The sequence below is a fragment of the Narcine bancroftii genome, chromosome 1, assembly GCF_036971445.1.
Source record: "Narcine bancroftii isolate sNarBan1 chromosome 1, sNarBan1.hap1, whole genome shotgun sequence".
Lineage (NCBI taxonomy): Eukaryota > Metazoa > Chordata > Chondrichthyes > Torpediniformes > Narcinidae > Narcine > Narcine bancroftii.
Window position 1 is genome coordinate 377623502 of NC_091469.1, and position 21875 is coordinate 377645376.

The window sequence follows — 21875 nt, forward strand, 5'->3', positions numbered from 1 at the left end:
TCTCCCTGGTTCACCAATCTCACTTGGATCTCAGTCCTGCTCTTCCCACTCTGGACTGGTTATCCTTCTCTGAAATCCCAGTCTTGACGTAGGGTTGCAGCCTGAAACATTAATTGTTATTTTTCTCCCACTGATGATGCTTGACCCACTCAGTTCCTCAAGTATTTGGCTGGTAATTCAGATAAATATTGAGTCAGATTTGGAAAAGCTGCTTGCTTCAGATCGTGAAGTGGGGTAACAATTAGGTCTAAGATTTTCATGAAAATTTCTGAATTTTAGTAAATTCAAAGCAAACTCTCTTGCAGATGGATTATCACACATTGGTTTTCAATTGTAATAATGTAAAATTTTCCCAAATTTATGATGCTGTAATACAGGCTTTCAAATCCTCTGTTTAGGTAACTTGTGGAATTACTGGTACTGTTTGATGAAAGTCCCCAGGTCGCACTAAAGTAACACCTCTAAATGTATTATGTCTCAGATCTTGCAGCATTCAATCTTCACTGGTTGACATGTATATTCATTCTAGACAACAAGTTTACAGTATTTTGGATTTTTTATTCTTGTTACATGTCAGAGTCTCCAAATTTTGCTCATGATGAAAAGTGACACTATGCTTGATGATGCCTCAGTCAGGGCAGTTGTGTTTTGTCTTTGAACTCTGATTCAGTAGATAAATGTGGAAAGCTTTCCCATTCCACCAGAAGCATCCAAAGAGGAGACAGGAGTGGAGAGGGTTAGTATCTTCAAGCTCCTGGCATCCGTATATTTTAAGATCTCTCCTTGTAGTTAGCACATTGAGGCAACCATGAACATGGCGCACCAATGCTCCTATTTTTGGCTAAGAACTCTGGGGAGATTCATCATGTTGTTGATCATGGCGATTGAACCTTGACGTGGGTTCTGTGGAAAGTGTACTGACTGGTTGCATCACAGCTCAGTTTAGAAATGCAAGTACCTAGGAAAACTAAGGGCACTGTGTGACAACCTATCTATTGAAGAAAACTATGAGGTGTTGCTTCAATAAGGCAGCCATTGCCATAAAGAATCCCTATCACGCTGGTCTTAATTTCTTCTTGCTACTACATATAGGCAGAAGGGACAAAAGTTTGAACATTGGCACTTCTGGGTTCAAAAGTTTTATTTCCAATAGTGATCAGGCTCTGGAACCTCCCTTTGCTACTTGAACCATACTCTTCTCCAGGACTAGCAAAACATGTGCTTGCACTATTGAAACGTGACTTTTTTTTTTGCATTATCTGCAACTGTAAATATTTGTCTATTTTATATTTTTTAACTTGTGGACCATTGTGTTAATTTAATTTATTCTATTATAGTTTATCTTGCGTATGTGTGGCTGTGTAGCAGCTCACCACGAGGCAGGTGAACTCGCCCCGCTTGTAAGCCACACGGCGGGATAACCAACCAAAATGGTGCCGTCAGGGGTTTCCCTTCCTTCCAGCACGGGGCTCAGAAACCCACACTGGGGGACCACATGATGCCCGGGTGGTGTCAGCGCCCTCCAACGGGGTTCTCAGCCAGATCTGGGCTGGGAGTATAAGTGCAGCCCAGCAGCCTGCAATAAACTAGTCTGCTCATTGAGCTCAACCCGTCTGGTTGTGTGTGTTATTGCAGTAGCCGCTGCTATAATTGGTGACCCCGACTGGTTCAAACGTCTTTGAACCCATCATGAGCGAGCCTGGGATCGGCGCTATAGCCGTAAAACTGCCTGAATTCTGGGTTCAGGAGCCAGAGACCTGGTTCGGCCACACGGAGGCCCAGTTTCACCTCTGCCAGATTTCGTCCGACACGACCAAATTCTACTATGTGGTTGCTGCCCTGGATCAGGCCACCGCTAGACGCATGCTGCACTTTGTTTAGCACCCACCCGCCGAGGACAAATACGAGACCATCAAGTGAGTGCTTACCGGATCCCTCGGACTATCCAGACACCAGTGTGCCACTCGGATGCTGCACCTCGACGCCCTGATAGAGCTGATGGATGAGATGCTTGCGCTCATGGGTGAGCACACCAACTGCCAACTCTTCGAGCGCATCTTCCTCGACTATATGCCCGGGGACATCTGGCCGCTACGAGTCCAGGAGAGCTTCACCGACCCGAGAAAGGTCGCCCAGAAGGCCCAAGAGCTGTGGCTCGCATGATTCCCGGAGGGCTCAGTGGTCCAGCAGGTCACAAGGCATGGGCACAACCACGCCAAGCCTGCCCCTAGCGCTGTGGTAGAGCACCCGGCCCCTGCAGGAGCCCCCAAGAGCATAACCAAGATCACAGCATCTGCTTCAGGCCTCTGCTTCAACCACCAGCGCTGGGGAGCCAAGATTCGGAAGTGTCGTCATCCCTGCTTTTTCCAGGGAAATGACCAGGCCAGCCGCTGTTAATGGCTGCAGCGGCTGGCCAAAGACACAGCCTCCTCTACCTGCGGGAATCAGTCAGCGGCCAGTGATTCCTCATTGACACGAGTCCAGATCAGCGTCATCCCGGCCACAGCCGTCGAGTCCAGGAACGGACTTCGTGGACCTCCCTTTCGTTCAGCCAACGCAACGGCATCCGCTCCACTCCCAAGGAAGATCTGCAGGCGTCATCAAGTAAACTGGTCTACAGTGCGCTGCTGGCACTACCTGGTGAGTTCGTCAACGCACCTCACAATCCCCAGTGGTCACCGCATGAACTACTTCCTCACCTCATGGCACGCTTGGACTTGTTCGAACCCCGACCGCTGCCCAGGCATGGCACCCGCTGGTTTCACATTCCCGGTGAACTGCTTTCCACAGAGTATGTTTTCGTTCAGCGCGGCTCGACCGCGGCACCTCTGCAGTGACTGCACGAGGGGCCGCACAAGGTTGTGCAGTGTTCCGGCCCGACGTTCACGCTGGACATTGGCAGCAGGCGAGAGCTGTTTACCATGGACAGGCTGAAGCCAGCGCACCTCGATCTCACCAAGCCCGCAGTTGTTGCCCAGTCCAAGAAGCGAGGCTGCCTGGCAAAAAAGGACATTGGCGCCGGTTCTGGGGAGGGGACCCCGCTTGTAAGCCACACGGTGGGACAGCCGGCCAAAATGGCACCGTCGGAGGTTTTCCTTCCTTCTAGCACGGGGCTCAGAAACCCACACTGGGGGACCACATGACGCCTGGGTGTCGTCAGTGCCCTCCAGCGGGGTTCTCAGCCAGGTCCGGGCTGGGAGTATAAGTGCAGCCCAGCAGCCTGCAATAAACTAGTCTGCTCACTGAGCTCAACCCGTCTGGTTGTGTGTGTTATTGCAGGAGCAGAGTAGCCGCCGCTACAGCTGCAGCAATTATGAATTTCTGTGCATCTGTATGTGTAAGCTCTCATGTATTGTACATGTATCACCTTGGTTCTTTCTCCTCGTCTAACTGGTTTAAATTGTAGCAGAAGCACAGTCCATAAATTTTCAGTTTCTCTTTGGTTCAGGTAGACTGAAAATACTTGGGTTAGGTTCATCCAAATATTTATTACTTCAAAAATAAATTTGAAAATAAAATCATCAATTTTTAATAGAGAAATTTAAAAATTAAGCACTTTGGGCAATGGAGGACATCTTATGGATTTTTATTTTTAAAAAATCTTAGTGCATTTCCTTATGGTAAACCTACCTTGTATGCAAAATTTCAGAGTTCCACATTGTTTAATTGCTGAGCTATATGCAGAGAACATGGACATACTATTTTACTATATCTTTAGAAAAATGGGTGTTGTGTGGGAGCAAGATGTGTGAATATTTTTTTAATTTTCAGCCTTTATTGATATTTCTAATAACATGCGTTAGGGTGATAGGATGGTGCATATTTATGGCAAGTAGATAGATGCTGGCCATTTAGTTGAAGAAACAATGCAAGTTGAATGTATCTTGTATTCAGAGAATGAGATCACAGAGACAAAGTCTGGTGCAAATTCTGTTGAATAATAAATGCCCATTGCTTTCTGACTTTAGATCTGAGAATTAACTGAGATGTTGATTAAGATATTAAATTTGGGGTTCTCAAAATGATGATGGCCTCTAGTCTCAAAAAAGGGTCTTGTGCTCCAAGAAAAATGAACGCATTTCAGAAGTGTCAGAATTACAAATGAAAGACATGCAAAGAGGAAAAAGTGAAATAAACTTGCTTATTTATGTAAATAATTAAGCAGAGTGAGAAAAATTTAGAAAAGGTTACAGTCCCGTGTAATTAAAAATTATATTAAATAGGGGAGCATTTCTGGAGAGTAATGTTTGAGGTTAAACTGAAATGTTAACTTGTTCGTTTACAGAATTGCCTTAATTGCAGCAGTTGTTTTTAGATTTTCAACATTTGCAATGTTTTTCTTTTGATCATGGCTGTTTTCTAATAAACATCGGATTGAATGTGTGTAAATGAAGCAGGCAACTGAAACACTATCAAGCATGTAATCATTTACTAACAACTACAAAAGCTGCCAATAATTCTGAGAACATTGAGGCCGGGGAGACAAACCATCAGGTGTGGGGGGGGGGGGGCGGTACAATTTCAAATAAAAACAAGCAAAAATAAAATGAGAAAAGAAATGCCTCAAAAATATCTTTTTTAATTTTTTTTTATCAGTTAACCCACACATCAATGTTGAGAGCAGCGTGCATTTATGACTCATTGTGGGGGAGAGAGCATTGTTTAAGAGCAAAGTTGCAATACAGAATAAAAGGAGAAGTAAAAACATATGGGGAGGGAGGTGTGGAAGCAATATTTAAATAAGTCATGGTTTTGCATCCATCTGATAGGAAACCGCACCATAATCTTGCTGTTTTTAGACAGTAAATGATATCTTCACACTTGTGTATACAGGAAAGGTCGAGGGAGCACTGCACTGGTGGAGGTTGTGTCATTTCACTCATTAAACCAAAGTCCTGTCTGCTCACTTGCATGGACTAAAATGGGACTCTTTGAAGAAGAATAAAGACTTGTCCCTGGTGACTTACTTGGTCAGTGTTTCTCTAGACAAAAAATAAATAAATTGATCATAATCTTATGGCTGTTTGTAGGAGATTGCTGTGTGCAAATTTGTGGCTGTATTTCCTTCGTGTCACTAATGAATGTATTTGAAGTATTTAATTGCATGTAAAATGTTTTATCGCATCCTGGAGTCATTTAAAAAATCTCAAACTGCTTTTCATAAATCTCCTACTTCGAGTTCCTTGGCATGTTTGTTTGAAATAGCTAGTTAAGCATCATTTGCGATACAAGGATCTCATTTAGACATTGTACTTGAAACCTTGTTATCAGCCAGTTTTTAGTATTCATTTCAGATCAGTGATCAGTTTCTGGTACCATTTTTAAAAATGGGTTTAATGATTTTAAAATAGGATGAGAAATTGTAATTATAGTTATGCAAAAAATTCTAAGAAAGAAGGCAGTTATTTTTCTTTCTTGACTCTAGCAATTTGCTGTTGGACGCTTTCTTGGGAAAGTAATCTTTGGTCTATGTGTTAAGAATGTGCAGGTTTCATATGCGAATTTCCAAAGCAGCATAGATAACAGTGTCAGTTGTGGTGGCGAGAATTTTGGTTCATCAGGCTTACTTCACAGCTCTGCCTCTTTTTTTTAATGAAGAATTTCAAACTATTATGTGTAGCGTCGTTAAAAATGGTCCAAAATCTATTTGAGAAGTTACCAGTACATTTTCTGGTAAGACTGCTGGGAGAAAAATGGACAGAACATCCCTATGCCCTTGTACTTTTGGAATGAATTCTGATGGTGTTCTCAATGTACTGTTGAAAGTCAAATTAGATCGACTTTCCAATAGTAATAGCAGAAATAATATCAGCAGTGGATATAAATAATGGATACTTGTGGTGCATTATAAACAGCCATAAATTAGTAGTGTATTATAAAACGAGGGGAAAGATTTGTGAATCTTAAAATCTTTAGTTTTAAGCACAGTTCTTGTCTTTGAAATACTCCAATAGAGTTCATAATACTTAAGATTTACAACTGCTGATAGCTATGTGTAATACTGTAGTTCACCAGGTTTGTTTTTTAAATACATACATACATACGGTCAGTGCCTATGAGGGAAACACACTCATGCTGCTATATTTGCATTTTATAAATGGTTTTCTGGCACATGCCATTTTCCAGGAATTGGCACAGAATACTGAAATCACTGATTCATTTTGTTTGAGATGAGTCCATGATGCTTGCTTGCACAGCAGGATCAGTGAAGTAAATGCTACAAGATTTCTTTCGATCCACACACAGACAGCACTGAGGTGAGTGAACCAAGAATCTTTTTTAAAAAAACCTTAGATTACCAGCGAAAGATCTTTTTAATTTTTAACAAATTTAAGGAATTTTTTTGACTAATGCCAAACTAACAATGTTTCAAGTAACATTTGATAAACATTGAATATTGTTTGATATCAAACTAAAGATTTTATTTTACTGAGGTGAAAACATTTTGCAACAAGTTAAACATAAGTAGGCTTGTACGTTTTGTTTAATTGGAATGATTTCAGCATCCAGCCAATGCTAACTGCATTGGACATATTTGTTACCATAGATCGGGGAGGCAAAACTGCGGCTCGAGAGCCACATGTGGCTCTTTGATATGTAATGTGCGGCTTGCGGGGAGGGTAAGTGTCGGCAGCGGGGAGGGTGGCTGTCAGCAGGTTGCCAGCTGACTGTCAACAGCCTGCCTGCTTCTAGGCACCTGAAAGCTGCTAGCTGCTTTGCCTTGCTGCTTTCAGGTGCCTAGGGGGAGCATTTGGCGTGTAGACTTGATTAGAAAAAAATCTTCTGGAAAATTGCTCCCTTTGAAACAGTGCTGCTTAACTATCTGCAAACAAAACTGTACCAGGGGTTGGCAACCTCTCGCGCCTGGTGCAGCGGGGCGTATGGCTATCAGGCGGGGGGGTGTTGGGTCGCCGGCTGCTGCTTTCAGGTGTCTGGGGGAGTGCTCAGAAGCAGAGAATATACCTCCCGAGGTGGGTTGAGTAAGTACACCTCGGGGACGGGTTCTCCGCTTTCAAGTGGCCTCCCGACAGCTGCATTTGAGTATTTTAGGTGGCTTTACATTCGGGTATTACGGCCACCTGAAAGGAGCTAATGATAGTGTTAGTGGGTGTGGCTTGTGATTGCTACGGCTCTCAAACATGTGAAGTTTATGGTATGCAGCTCTTATGTTAAGTAAATTTGGCCACCCCTGCCATAGATTCTACTACAAGTTAAAACTAACTGACACCCCTTAAAACTAATCTGCTCCCCTTAAGTGAAAGGTGCATTTTGGCTGGAGCATCTGATAGTCTTACAAGAAGTTAGTACAACTTGGGAAATGAAATGGAGCGTAGAAGGGAGGAGACCTTCTGTTTCTGGCATTGCATCGGAGGTCTTTATAGTGATGCAAAATTGATGAGATTTTGTGAGTTTTTAAATGGTCTCCAACAATACTCGAACAAAATAGATTGCAAGATGGCTTTGGATGATTTGGATGTAAAATAATTTCATGGAGTGTGCAAGAGAGGAGTGTTTATGATCTGGGAATGTCGTAATCTATGGTAGGCATCACTGAACTATTCGTCACAGCCACAGTTTAATGATCTTCATTTGGAACTTGTGTCATATTCAAGTGCATCTCTTCAATTTCATGCACTTTGCACTTTTGTAAGTCATATACATATCTTGTTGCTTGTAATGGTGCTGGATATTTAACCACAACAGAGCTCGATTACCCAACACATTCACAACCATACTTCCTTCTGCCTTGTTATACAAGAAGGTCCTCGACTACAAGGAGGAACAAACAAGAGGAAATTTGGTTTCCATTTACATTCAAATGCCAATCTGGCAGTGCAATCTATTTTTTTGTGTCTGGAGAGATGAAACTTTGAAGACCATGGTATCTAATTCTCCTTTACATATCCCACTTCCACTGAAACTCACATTCTCTTCTGATTTATTAGCAGCAGATGGTGTATGTGCGTATCTTTTGTAAATGATCCTCTTGTCCCTGCAACTAGGCTGATCAGCAATTGGTTTACGGTCATGTATGCAACCACCAACCAAGATGTTGACACTAACTTAAAGCACTATATTGAGGTTGTTTGTGCTGAGTCACTGGACGTGAGTGGCCCGTCATGATAGAAGCAAGGTGTCACATAGGTTCTGCTTTAAACCACGGAGAGAGTACTTAATGGGATGTGACTTCATTAACTGTGTCAGAGAGCATTGAGCACCATCTCCCACAGGGCATTGCACAGAGTTTGGAACCTGTTTCCAGCATAGAAAGGTGGCAACCTATTTCAGTTAAAATAAAATAAACATCAGTAAACAGATTTGTAAGGAGTTAAAACACACACTTTCATGTATTGCACATTGATGTAAGTTGCAGCGGCTCTGGAAATGATAACATGAAACACATTTGAGTAGTTGACTTTGAATTTTTTTTCAGTGACTGACAAAAAAAATTAAATAATACTGAATTGATAAAGTGCAAGAACTGATTTCCTTTTGGAGCTGATAGTTGTCATTTGAAGTAAATAACTATTTTATTGCAGAGAAAAGCCCACTACCAACAAGTATCCCAGTTTCAATGCAATGCCTTTTTATACAGCTACAATTTTTGGCCTAGTCCAGTTTGTGCAACATTACAGTCCATTGACCAGAACACATTGTTCATAAAACAGAATGCTTGGCTGCCCAAGCCTGTGCTGTATTGGGAATGGAATGAGTGTGAGATTGTTGGGCTGAATCCCATTGTCATTAGCTAAGACTATGAGAGCACTATGAAAGGAGTGCTCTTCAAAGGGTGTGGTCGATTCTGCACAGATTTTTCTTTGAAAACTACAGCGAAGTATAATCTACATGCAGGAAGAACTAGAGTGTCTCAGAGAGTCTAATTTGAGACTGCTGAATGACTGATGAACAATTCTCTGAGACTCCACTATTTATTGATAATTATTTAATATGTTTACATGTACTCTACTTGTCTGTATGTGTGTTTGCACTGTTTTGCACTTTAGACCGAAGAGCGCTGTTTCATCGGGAAATAAACTTGAACTTTTAACAAAGTGCAGCTAATTCAGTTACTGCACAAACTCATTTTTAAAATACCTTCCTCTTAATTTGCCATTCATGACTTAATTTTTTCACTGCATGTATTGTTTTATTTTTTATCTCAAACTTCCTGAAATATTCATTCTTTCTCGTCTCCATGTAATCACTTTTTTAGTCTGCCATAAATATAGAAATTCCATTTTTTTTAAAGACTCCATCTTCCTTTTGAAACCTACTTTTAAATTAATTCCTTTGTGCACTGAAAAATCAAAAAGAAAATGGCAGATACTGGAAATCTGAGATCAAAACAAAATGCTGCAGGTCAAGTTGCATCTGTGGAAAAGGAAATGGTCAACATTTTGGGTCTGATCAATCCTTTTTTGTTGGGTGTAAGGTTTTGCCTGATGATAGTTCTGCATTTTCCAGCATTAAAGATGATGATGAAGTATAAGTTTGTTGAATTATGAAACATTCAACTGAGTACATCACAGGAACAGGCCATCAGCTTACATGTCTGTGCCAAACATGTTGTCCAAATGAAACTAAAATTCTCTGCTTGCACTTGATAGCTATCTCTTCATATCCATTATAAACACATCTAGCTTATATGTTGCTATTGTATTTGCTTCTACCAGTAACCCGCAGCCTGTTCCAGGCTCCTAACACCTCTGTGTACCCCTGCGCAGCTTTCTTGTGTACCGTAACACTGATATACTTTGTACATCGTGTCAAAAATCTTGTAAATGAACAGTTTAGACAGCATTTATGGATGAAGAGATGCGGAGTCAGCATTTCTGGTTAATGACCTGTCATCACCGTTGGATGATTTGGAAGCCAATAAGTTTTAAGATGTGGAGAAAAGGTGAACTGAGTGGAGTAGGAAAACAGCGTAATGGGCGGAGGTGAGAGGTTACGTGGCAAGTGGACTACTAATCTTTTTTTTAAGAAAATGAGAATCTGGAGGGACTCGGCAGGCCAGGCAATTTCCATGGGTAGAATGGTCAGTAAACATTTCAGGTTGGGATCCTTTCTCATTATCATTATCTCATTATTGTTTGCTCAAGATTCCAGCATCTGCAGTTTTTGTTTCCACTTGTCCAAAATAATTAACTAAAGGAAGTGTAAATGCAGAATATTTATCTGCCATTGCTTTGTGAATTGATAACTTTCATACAAAATATTCTGTTTTTACATATCTGTTCACTATGAATGGTCAACTGACTGGAGTACAACTATTTGCATACCACTTATCCTCATTGTCTGAGTTTGTATCCCAGCTTGTAATAATGTGGGAAACTGGTTCAAAGTTGAAAACTGTTATTCATTCTTCATTGGGACCTAATTATTTTTCCCCCACTAAGCAACAATGGTTATGGTTAATAGTGGAACCTATGATTTAAAGGTGCTGAAAAAATTACTTAGTCTTTCAAACTTGACATTTATTTTTCAGATGATGGTGCAAGATAAGATGAAGGTCATGCTTTGCATTTGCTTAATTTTAGTCACAGCTGCTTAAAGGCATTTTGCAATAATTACTCTCCCCTGATAATTTCTGATTTATCTATCCATTAGCTTTTCCTCCACTCCATAGGTCTGGTCAAAACTACTTTCAGCTGAACTTTGCTGGCTGGGAATAGACATTCCATTTGACCACAGTTCAATTCACCAAATAGTATTCAGTCAGAATAAATGTGACGAGATATCTTGGATTTGAAAATCCAAATATACTGTGAACCCAACATCCACCCCTGTGGAACACCACTAGTCAATGGCAGCCAACCACAAAAGGCTCCCTCCATTCCCACTTCTGGCCTTCTGCCAGTCAGCCAATCTTCTACCCATGCTCATACCTTTCCTATAATACCATGGGCTCCTATCTTGTTTAGCAGCCTTGTGTGCGGCACCTTGTCAAAGTAAACAACATCAAATGACTCTCCTTTGTCTTGCTCATTGCTTCCTCAATGAATTTGTCAGACATTTCCCCTGACTATGGCTTGTTTGATCATGTGCTACCAAGTACTCTGAAACCTCATCCTTAATAACGGACTCTGAAATCTTACCAGCCATTGAATTAGACTGATTAGCCAATATAATTTTTTGTCTTTTGCCTCTCTTGGTTCTTAAAGAATGGTGTGACTTGAAATTTTCCAGTTCTCTGATTTTAGTGATTTTTGAATGATCTCTACTAACGCATACACAATCTTTTCAGCTGCCTCTTTTAGAACCCTGGGGTGAAGTCCATCCAGGTGACCTATCCACCTTCAGCATCCCAAGCACTTTCTCCTCAGTCATGGCAACTACATTCTGCTCCTGACTCTCAAACTTCTGGCATTGTGCTGGTATCTTCCACAATGAAGACTGTTGCAAGATGCCTGTTTAATTCATCCACTATTTCTTTATTCCTCATTACCACTTCCCTGGAGTCATTTCCAATGGTCCACTCTTGCCTCTCTTTCACAATTTGTTTGTTAAAACTGTTGGTATCTCTTATATTATTGATTTACATTCATATTTTGTCTTTTCTCCCCTTGCTGGTTTTATAGTTACTGTCTGTTGCTCTTTAAAAGCTTTGGAATCCTCTGGCTTCCTGTTAATTTTTAAAATGTGTGCACTCCCTTTTGCTTTCATGTTGTCTTTTACTTGTCAACCACAGTTGCCTCATCCTCCATTTAGAATGCTGCTGCATCTTTGGAATTTCTCCCAGACACTCCTGCATTGTTGCCCTGCCATTACCCCTTCCCTTCCATCAACTTCTCTCTGTTGTTACCAATATTTGACTGAAATACCAATACAAATTTCTGTACTATGACTCATTTCCCATACAGAAGTGTTGCCCATATTCAACTGACTGCACACCTTAAATTTTCTGAAACTTCTATCAATGCCATAATAACTCAAGATTTAATTTGCTTGATAAGTTCTCCAAACTCCACCTACTCCAATGAGCTTGCCAAGAGCTTAGAGTAATTTTTATCTCTGCTGATTCTGCATCTCCATCCTAAGTGCTCAAAATATATCTCTCTGCCTTTTCTATCCCCCAGTCCCATTGGTGTTGACTTCCATTCTTCATGCCAGTAATGTTAAAATATTTCCAAATTAAAGACGACACCAGTTCAAGTGGCTGTATTGTTTCTATTTTTTAATTAAGATTCAGGATAATCTTGGGACTCTTTCAAGCTTAGCAATCCTCAAAGTATGATTGAAAATTAATTGGGATGCACATTTTACCTTTCCATGTGATGATTTTATTTTTGCTGTCATTGTTCCTAGGCATATACCTTTTGTGCTTAAGACACACATTGGAGGTCTGGACTAATGGACGCACCTGAAATTTCTGTCTTCTGATGGATGTTAACAGAAGAGCTGTATTTCATGTGGTATGTAACTTATTTCTAGTGCCATTCTTTCAGCAATTATTGACTCAGATTTATCAGGTGTCTGCTTATCATTGTGTTAGGTTGTAATTAACATTGTAATTTTAGCAGACATCAAAGCAATTCACTAAGGCATCATTGACTTCCTAATTGCTAAGTTAATAACTGTAGTATGCAAAACAAAGCTTCAACTATCACCAGTGAACAAAAGCAGCAATGTGGATCTGGGACTAATTTCTCACTGAATTGTAACTTGATGAATAGATTTACTAATTTTTCACAAACTAACAGGCCTTTCCTTAATTGAAGATGCACAGCAATTCGGTCAGTACTGCAGAAATTGGAAACCAGAAAAATAGGCAGAATATATTGGCAGAAAAAAAATCTAGATAGAAGATACTTGTCCTTGGCTTGTTAAGCAGTCATTGGAGAAAGGGGGGTGGGGGGGGGAAGGGGGCATTTTAGATCTGTGATCCTTTGACACAGCCAGAAGATGATACAGACCTGAAAATTTAGCTAATCAAGGTGGTCCTGAATTTTTAATTTTTTGCATTGTGAGCATTAATTGTGAAGATAGATTGGCAATATCAGGCTGAGGTGGAGAAATTGTCATGGATAAAGTCTGTTATAAAAATGACAAGGTCTCCCTATATGACACAAGAGTTCTGACATAAGGTGTGAGAAGAGATATTTAGTTAACAATTTTTTCTTGTCTAAAATTTTCTATTCAACAAGTACAGGAACGCCTTATTTATTCAGTTATTGGAAGCAATTAAATCCCTGGTTGGAGTCTTAAGCTAATTATTTGGGGTTGCAGAGTTTAGGGATGTGTCAAAATTGTAGCAAACAATTGTTGGGTTTTGAATCTTCCAGGTGAAGGCTTCTGAAGTAGAATCAATGGCAAAGTGTCCTTTTACATTTCATCTCTAAACAAAATGCAAGAAAATAAAGTCATGTTTTGTTGACTTGTGCATGAAGATGTCTGAATTGATTCATGACATAACTTGCTGTACCTCCATGTCCAGACTTGCTCAGCACTTCTCTTGAGTGGAATATTGGGAGAGTGTAGATGTCTATATAATACTTTGGCATGTTGATGAGGAACAGAGACCATATTGGTAAAATAGTTCGTTTCTGTTTTGACTTTTTGATCTTAATAGAAAAAATTCCTTAATGGAAGTGGCGCAGTTAACATAGTGGTTAGCGGAACGCTGTTACAGCACCAGCGACCTGGGTTCGAATCTGGCACTTTCTGTAAGGAGTTTGTACGTTCTCCCCATATCACTGTTCAAAACATACCATGGTTGTAGGTCAATTGAGTGTAATTGGGCGGCACGGGCTCATGGACCTAAAGGGACTGTTACCATACTGTATGCCTACATTTTTTTAAAAATTGCTGGTACAAGAATGCATGGTAAGATGGAAATAAATGTTCCTAATGCAAATATTTCATAGTCGACCTGATGCATTAGTAATAGCTTATGTTGATATTACATGCGACTGTGCTAACCCACTTAGATATACTTCTGTGTTTTTACAATCTGAAGGCAAATGTTTGGTACTATTTGATATATGATATGGATCTATATGCCCAAATCCACGCTACTTACTAAACCGCATCAAAAAAAATTTTTTTTAATTATATGTTAACGTGGATGTTAACAAAAATAGTTTCATGTTGGCTTGATCTAGAGTTATTTTATACGTTCACTGAATATTATGAAGTAGAATTAATGAACAATATATCAGAGAAGGAATTGACTACATGATATAAAAGTCAGCCTATACTCTAAAGATGACATTGAAATACTTCCAGTTAAAGCAATTTTGACTTGCTGTTACCAAATATTCCAAGAGGCTATGTAATGTTCACATTTTGATCCAGCAGGTACATTAAAGGTCGCTGAAATTTGTGATATTAAAAAGAACCTTTTTTAAAAAAACTTCTTGTCCAATTAGTACTTTTATGTATATTAGATTTTTTTTTTCCCGATTTGCTATGAATGGAAGTATTTTTCAGGGAAGAAATTAAAATTGGGATTCATGGCACTGAAGGTTACCTTGCTCCAAATGTTTATTTGTCAGGGAATTGAACTCTAAAGAAGACAGAAATCCATTGGTGGAGAGTGAAATTGATTGAATTGGAGATTATTTTTTGGGAAGTATTTTGAGGCAGCTATTACAGCAACTGTAACTCATTGGAACAGATAAGCTGCAGTAAGAATCCAAGACAATAGCATCAGGGGTGATCAACATTTCAGACCTTGCATCAGGATATTTCCTCCTGATTCCAGTAGCTGCAGGGTCTTGTATCCACAGATTACTAATTGGAGCTGTGTTTGCAGAAGAAACTAAGACTGACTTTTTGGCATAGAGAAATTATATTGAACAGAATGTCGGTTTTGGGGGGTGGGGGGGGGGGGCGGAAGGGAGCCTCCAGTGATTTCTCTGTAGCAACTGTACCACACTGTCATGCAGCCAGCTAAGGTGCTCTCAAAAGAGAGAGAATTTTAAGCTGTTTGTTATATCATACTTGGTTTTCTTTCGGGAAGCAAATGTTTAGAAATTGTTTAAAAGGCTGCTACTTTCAGTGATTGATTGCATCTCTCCAGACTATGATTTTAAATCTTTGAATAATATTTTTAATCACCAAAGCAATCCACCTGTCCATTACAGCTGTATCCAACTGGATTGTAATTGACATTAGTCTTAAAGGAAATTTATTCTAAATTATTGCCTCTTGTTAATTTAATTTTATAAGTAGTATGCGGTAGGTAATGGTTTATAAAATCACAAGACCTATGTTTTTCAATTGTTTTTATGTACACGAGGGAATTTGCTATTCTCAGTCAAGGAAATGAAACTTTTTGACTATTTTTGAGTATCTTATGATCTTGGAGCTCAGTCTTAATTAGTGATGCCTAGCATAGTGTGACAATTCTTTCATCCCAGGAGATTTTTTAAATAAGTGATAAGGATTCTCTTATCTTTGAAAATTAGAATTCCAAGTCTACCAATTCTTGGTGATTTATTTTTTAAAAATTATTCAAAGTACTGGGAGTTTTTTTTTTAAAGATCCCTAATGTCAACAGTAATGTTTTAGAAGCCAGCCAAGGATGTTCAAGGAAGTGTAATGTCTGTTGGCTAAAATTTAAGACTGGTGATCCTATTTAATAAATTGCTTCTGGCAATATGTACCAGAATGTTTATTTGCTCAATGCACAAAATTAGCAAAAACATTCTGCTTGCCTTGCCTGTTTTGGGTTAGTCATTCGGGTTTAAGTACTTTAGAGACCAATTTGTGATGGTTGCCACATAATTAACAGCAGTTTTGTACTGCAAACTGTGCTTTTAGCTTGATACTACTGAAGCAGATATGCTTCATTCCATAAATTTGGTCCTTTCGGTGGCCACAAAATGCGGGCAATGATCAAACAGAATAAACCTTCCAATACCACCAATGCTAAACAAACATTTCATTTACAATTTTAGAAACCATTCTTTTGTGGTTATTTATTAACTCATTGCTAATAAAGCATGAAGAAAAGATTTGTGTATTCCATGGTCATGATGAATGCATTCTGCAATACAAAATGTAGCAATTTACCAAAGCCATTTTTAATAGAGAATAATGGCCACATCAAAAATAAGTGCAAAATAAATATCATAATGTATGACGATGAGGAGCATGTGCAAAGCTCTTAACAAGGGGGAATATGGTGCTGATGTTTTTTTATGGGCTATGGTCTAGAACAAGGACTGTAGCAAATATTTGCTCAGTTAGATTGCAGAGGCTCAAAATAAGCTGATCATATTCAAGAATGAAATTGATAGACTTTTAAATGCTAAAGGAATTAAAAGTGCACTAAATGTAGTTTTCAGCTTATTACATGTCAGAACAAGTATAAGGAGCTGAGTGACCTATTCATAATTGTGTCCTGAATGACCAACATTTTGTTGGAGATCTGTTTTCAACTATGTATTTTATTGACGTTTTTCCTAGTTATTATTTTTATCCTGTAAACTAGTGATGTTTAAATAATAGCAGTATCAAGGAAATCAGAATCTGCTTTTCCTGCAGAACATGAAAATGTGATCAGTGATTTTGTTCAATAATTATGTATTCTAGGGCTTTCTGGGAAGATTTGGGAAATCTTCTAGAACAAATCACTAAGATTTGATTTAGACAGATACCGGAATTGTTCATATTGGGAAATATAGCAGACCTAAAATGAGGCTGTCGAAACACCAATTAGAATTTGTAAATATTGCATTGGCGATGGCCAGGAAGTGTACAGCGGTTACCTGGAAATATGATTCCCATCTAGACATGACTCATTGGAAAGTGGAAATATATGCTTGTATTCCCCTGTAGAAAATTACTGAGGAAAAAATAGTTTTCCTAAAAATTTGGAGTCCATATCTTCAGCCTGTAGGTGTAGATTCTTAATGATGCACCCCACCACCCCCCCCCCCCCCCCCCCCCCGGATCAGGGAACCATCTGGAATTCTGGGTAAGTCAGGACATTGATGAATCCATTAAACCTTTTTCTTTTTCTTTTTTTTTCATCTTTTTCTTTTCTCTCTGTAATTCTTTTGACTATTTCTCTCCTTTTTCCCCCTGGGTGGATGGAAGTGGGGGGGGGGTGGGGGTGGGTGGTTAAGGCTTGTTTTTTTTCTCTTATTCAAAATCAACATTGAATGATTAGATTTGTTTTTTTTATGTAATTCATGAATTTCATGTTGATTTGAAAATATAAATAAAATAATTAAATGTTATGTTTTCTACTTTCCTGCATTTAATTATATTTTATATTTATTTTAACGTTTGTAACAGTTTAATTTCATCTGATTCATTCCCTAGATTGTTTAGAAATAAAATTTGCAGTATGATGTATTCTGGGCAAGAAGATGTATTTATCAATAATTTTGAAGGTTAGAAGAAGCGATTTATATAAAAAAAAAACATATTGTTCTCGTTTTTTCAGCTAGCGCTAGTTGAATTGCCAAGAGAATACTACTCTGGTGTGGAGGTCAGAGGCACCACATTGAACTTTTAAAAGAATTGCCTTTGAACCGAAAGGCATGTACCTGGAGAGTTGTGTTGGATTAGGATTTCATAAATAGGTCAGTTTATAAATTGAGGAATGCAGTAATTAGAAATTTGATGTGTTGAGCTAAATTACTCCTTGACTACTAATAGTGACCATCTCCAAATGGTGATTGCTGTTTTGTCAAGCACGTGGATCAAAGTTTAATTGTTCAAAAATAGCTCTGCTATTTTGTAATGAATATTTTTAACCAGGTAGTTGAGTCTGGAATTCAGACAAGTCTACTATGACTACGTAGTTCTAATTATGATTCTACTTTTTTTTGACTTGAGCTAGCTAGTGCTTATAGATGTTGTTACTAGCAGTATTTACTTTTTAATTCATGGTGCATAATAGGCTTTGCTAAGATAAAGGTTTACCAGGTATCCTTTAAAAGATGGGTTAGTTTCTTGCAGTCTCACCCATCCAAGAGCAAAAAGTAAAGAAAGCACACCATCACATCCAACCATTTATTCTTTATCCTACTTCAGCAAGTTCCTAAATCACAATCTTTGAACTTTATGCAAAAACGCTGCAGAAAGCACCTTAAAACCTGGCAATGATCCAGTGACTAAAGTTTACCATTCTGGAAAACCCAAATCAGACATCCCAGCTTGTTTCTCACCTCGTATATGTGAAATTTAAATCGTTAGATGTAATTTTTTTTTTAATTGTAATGATCATAAAATTACTGAATTGCTGTAAAAAAAAATCTCTGGTTTATTAAAACATTCAATTATGCCTCGTTTTAAAAATTGACTGTTATCAACCAAAGCACAAGGTCACTTTCAGCCCAGTTCACCTTGCATAATTTGTCTCCCAAACATTTGGAGGCTAATATCTACATTTGGAGAGCAGGTTCATTGAAGAATCGAGCATTATGCAGATGGAGCTGTTCCCACAGAATCACATCTTGAAGATAATGTGTTTGACTCCATCATAATCCCTGTGTACAGATGGGAGGGAATAGCCCTGGGACTCTAAGATTTCATGGCACCAGTTCAAATGCCCCGTGATGATCTCTCCTTGCCACCTACTGTTATCCTTGGTGGATGATTGAGTGGTTCTCGATACTGGACTGCACTTAAGCATTGATTTTAGCAAGAACATGAAAAAATGTTCTCCTGTTGAGGATGACCATGGTGGCACCACCGTGACAGAACTGGCCAACTCTTGAAAGACAGCTGCCATCTATGTGTGACAAATACATCTATCCGTGAATGCACTGGTAAAAGTGACCACTACACAATCCATAGTCTCCTCTCTACTCTGAGGACTCCCCACTACATATACTAAATGAGAGATTTTCTGAACAGATCTGACAGCTCATAATTGGGTACCCTCTGAGGCAGAAGAAATGTATAATTTGAACCCCCAGGTCAATATATTTCACTCTGCCTTTACAATCAAGCCTAGTGACCTAACCTGATTCAGTGAGTAGTCTCGTTCATTCAGGTGCCTTGCTGTTCGGCATGGGTATGATGTATTTCTCTCTATCCATCATGACCTCTGACCCTTTGAATTGTAGTTGTTGCTTTCCCTGTTAAAGGGTCCATCTTTGAGCTGAGATTGTAGTTGATTTTGAGTTCATGATTATACAAGGGAAAAATACTGAAGTGGCTTCCGTTGACTTCTTCTGTTGAAGCCATTGATCAGCAGATTCATCTGCCCAGCATTTTTAGTTTTACAACCATAAATTCTAATTTGTAGAATCTGCTTGTAAAAACCATCTACAATCCATGGGTTCACATGAATCTGATTGGGAACTCTAACACATGCTATAGCTTGCCCAAGAGTGACCTGTAGGCTATCGGACAGAAAGAGTGCCTTACACCTTTTGCTGAGCAGCACTGAATGGGTAATCTAGAAGGGCGTGATAGCATTGCCAGGCATATCTGAAATGATACTCAATGAGACTGAATCACAGGACTCCATGCACACTAATAGCTAGTAATGCTTACAAGATCACAGCTCCACCCAATGGTTCAAACCATAGCTCTGCAACCCTGTCACATATAGTTATGAATGGTGGTGGAGAATTTAATGATTAATGGAAGGAGAAGGCTTTTGTACTGCCATGCCCAAAGATCATGGAGACCAGCATGTTATTGTAATGCAAATATGAAGCCTTCACAACCATGTTGAGCTGATGATTCATCTCAATTTCTTTCTCAGATTCAGATTCATTGCCAGAGTGCATACAACCCAGTGATTCTCTTTTCCTGCAGGTGAGCCAGAATTGCCATTTATTGGCTGTGCAGGAAAAAAACCCTCCAGATTTGGAATAAATAAATAAATATAGAACAGTAAACAGCCTGTGCAATAGTGAGAAAAAAATCAATAAAGTGCAAAAAATAAGAGTTCTTAAAGAAGTCCTTGATTGAATTTGTTGTTGAGGAGTGTGATGGTGGAGGGGTAGCGGCTGTTCCTGAACCTGGTGGTGTGAGTCTTGTGGCACCTAGATCTCTTTCCTGATGGTAGCAGTGAGAACAGAACATGTGCTAGGTAGTGTGGATCCACGATGATTGTTGGCTCTCTCCGATGGCAGCATTCCCTGCAGATGTTCTCAATAGTGGAGAGGGTCTTACCTGTGATATCCTGGGCTATGTCTACTGCCTTTTGCAGGGCTTTTTACTCAGGGGCATTGTTGTTCCCATACTAGACCATGATGCAGCTGGTCAGCCCACTTTCCACCTGTAGAAATTTACAGGGTTTCTGATGTCATGCCAAACCTTTGCAAACTCCTGAGGAAATCGAGGCACTGACGTGCTTTCTTCATGATGCCATTTTTGTGTTGGGTCCAGGACAGATCCTCCAAGATCTTAAATTTGCTCATCCTTTCCACCTCTGATTCCCCCAATGATCACCTCTGGTTTTCCCTTTCTGAAGTCAACGATCAGCTCCTTGGTATTGGTGTCATTGAGTGCAAAGTTGTGGTTGGTGCACCATTCAGCCAATTTTCAATCTCCCTATATGCTGACTCATCACCCTTTTTTATACAACTCACTACCGTGGTATCATCAGTGAACCTGTAGATGGTTTTGATGTCATTCTGAGCCATGGAGACATAGGTGTAAAGTGTAAAGGGGACTAAGAACACAGCCCTATGGTGCTTAGGTACTGATAGAGATTGTAGAGGAGATGTTCTTTCCAATTCTCACTGATTGTGGTCTGGAGGTGAGGAAATCCATGATCCAATTACACAGTGGTGTATTGAGTCCTAGGTCCTGGAGTTTGCTAATCAATTTTCAGGGGATGATGGTGTTAAATGCCAAACTGTAATCGTTAAAGAGCATCCTGATGTATGCACCTTTGGTGTCCAGATGTTCTTGGGTTTTGTGTAGAACTAGTGAGATGACATCTGCTGTTGTGACTATAGGCGAATTGGAATGGACCCAAGTCACTGCTCAAACAGGAGCTGATATGCTCCACGCTAGCCTTTCAAAACCTTCATCACTGTTGATGTGAGTGCCACTGGTCGATAGTTATTTAGGTAGGTTAATACACTCTTCTTGGGCAACAGTCTGATAGGTGCCTGTTTGAAACAAGTGGGTACCTCAACTTACCAGAGTGAGATGTTGAAGATATCCGTGAATACACTTTCAAGGTGGTCAGCACAGAGTTTTAATACTTGTTCGGGTACTCCATTAGGACTGGATGCTTTACTCAGATTCACTGTCCTGTAGGTAGCCTGCATGTCATCCTGGATTATGGAGTGCACAAAGATGGTACTTCCTTGTTCTTATGGTTGAATCGGGCATACAAGACATTGGGTTCATTTGGGAGTGAAACTTTGCTGCCTCTTACTTCATTGGATTTGCGTTTGTAACAGGTTATGTCATTTAGATCCTGCCACAGCTCTCGGGTATCTTTTGTTATTTCCATTTTCATCTATTTCCTCCTGATATTTCAACTATTACAGAAACTTTTGTTCAGCCAATTCAATTCACTCCATGTGATGTCAAAAAATAACTAGCACAGATTATGGGACCAGACAGCGTCCTTGCTCGAGTATTGAAAATGCAATAGCTCGCATAGTGAAAGTTTGTTATAATTCTTGGAGGTCACTCATCAGCCCCAGGATGTAACTGTAGACGTTCCTCAAGGCAGCATCCTAGCCATTGAGGATCTCCACCCGTTTCTGAGGACCAAACATTTTCAGCAGTTTCTTCAATGAATTTCCTTACATCATCAGATTAAAAGTGGAGCAATATGCTGATGAATGTCTCCTGTTTAACTCCATTCCCCTCTTGGTCAGCAGAAGCGACATTTCACACCTACATGTGCTACATACTGTAAGTATCAGGTACTGACCATGTTCAACAAGTAAGATTAAAGACAATAAGAACTGGAGTCACTCAGCAGGCCAGAC

The 21875-nt window shown here is 39.6% G+C and overlaps 1 protein-coding gene across 5 annotated transcripts in view; it reads left to right on the forward strand.

Moving 5' to 3' along the window:
- LOC138751297 (ataxin-1-like) overlaps nt 1–21875 on the forward strand; it is a 302985-nt gene that overhangs the window by 174573 nt on the left and 106537 nt on the right. For 3 of the 5 annotated variants that reach the window (XM_069913414.1, XM_069913415.1, XM_069913412.1), the window contains exon 1: nt 12368–12416. The gene's annotated coding sequence lies outside the window, so the exon portion shown is untranslated. Of the gene's footprint in view, nt 1–12309; nt 12417–21875 lie in introns of those variants that run through there. The other 2 variants (XM_069913418.1, XM_069913416.1) reach the window with 2 other exon arrangements.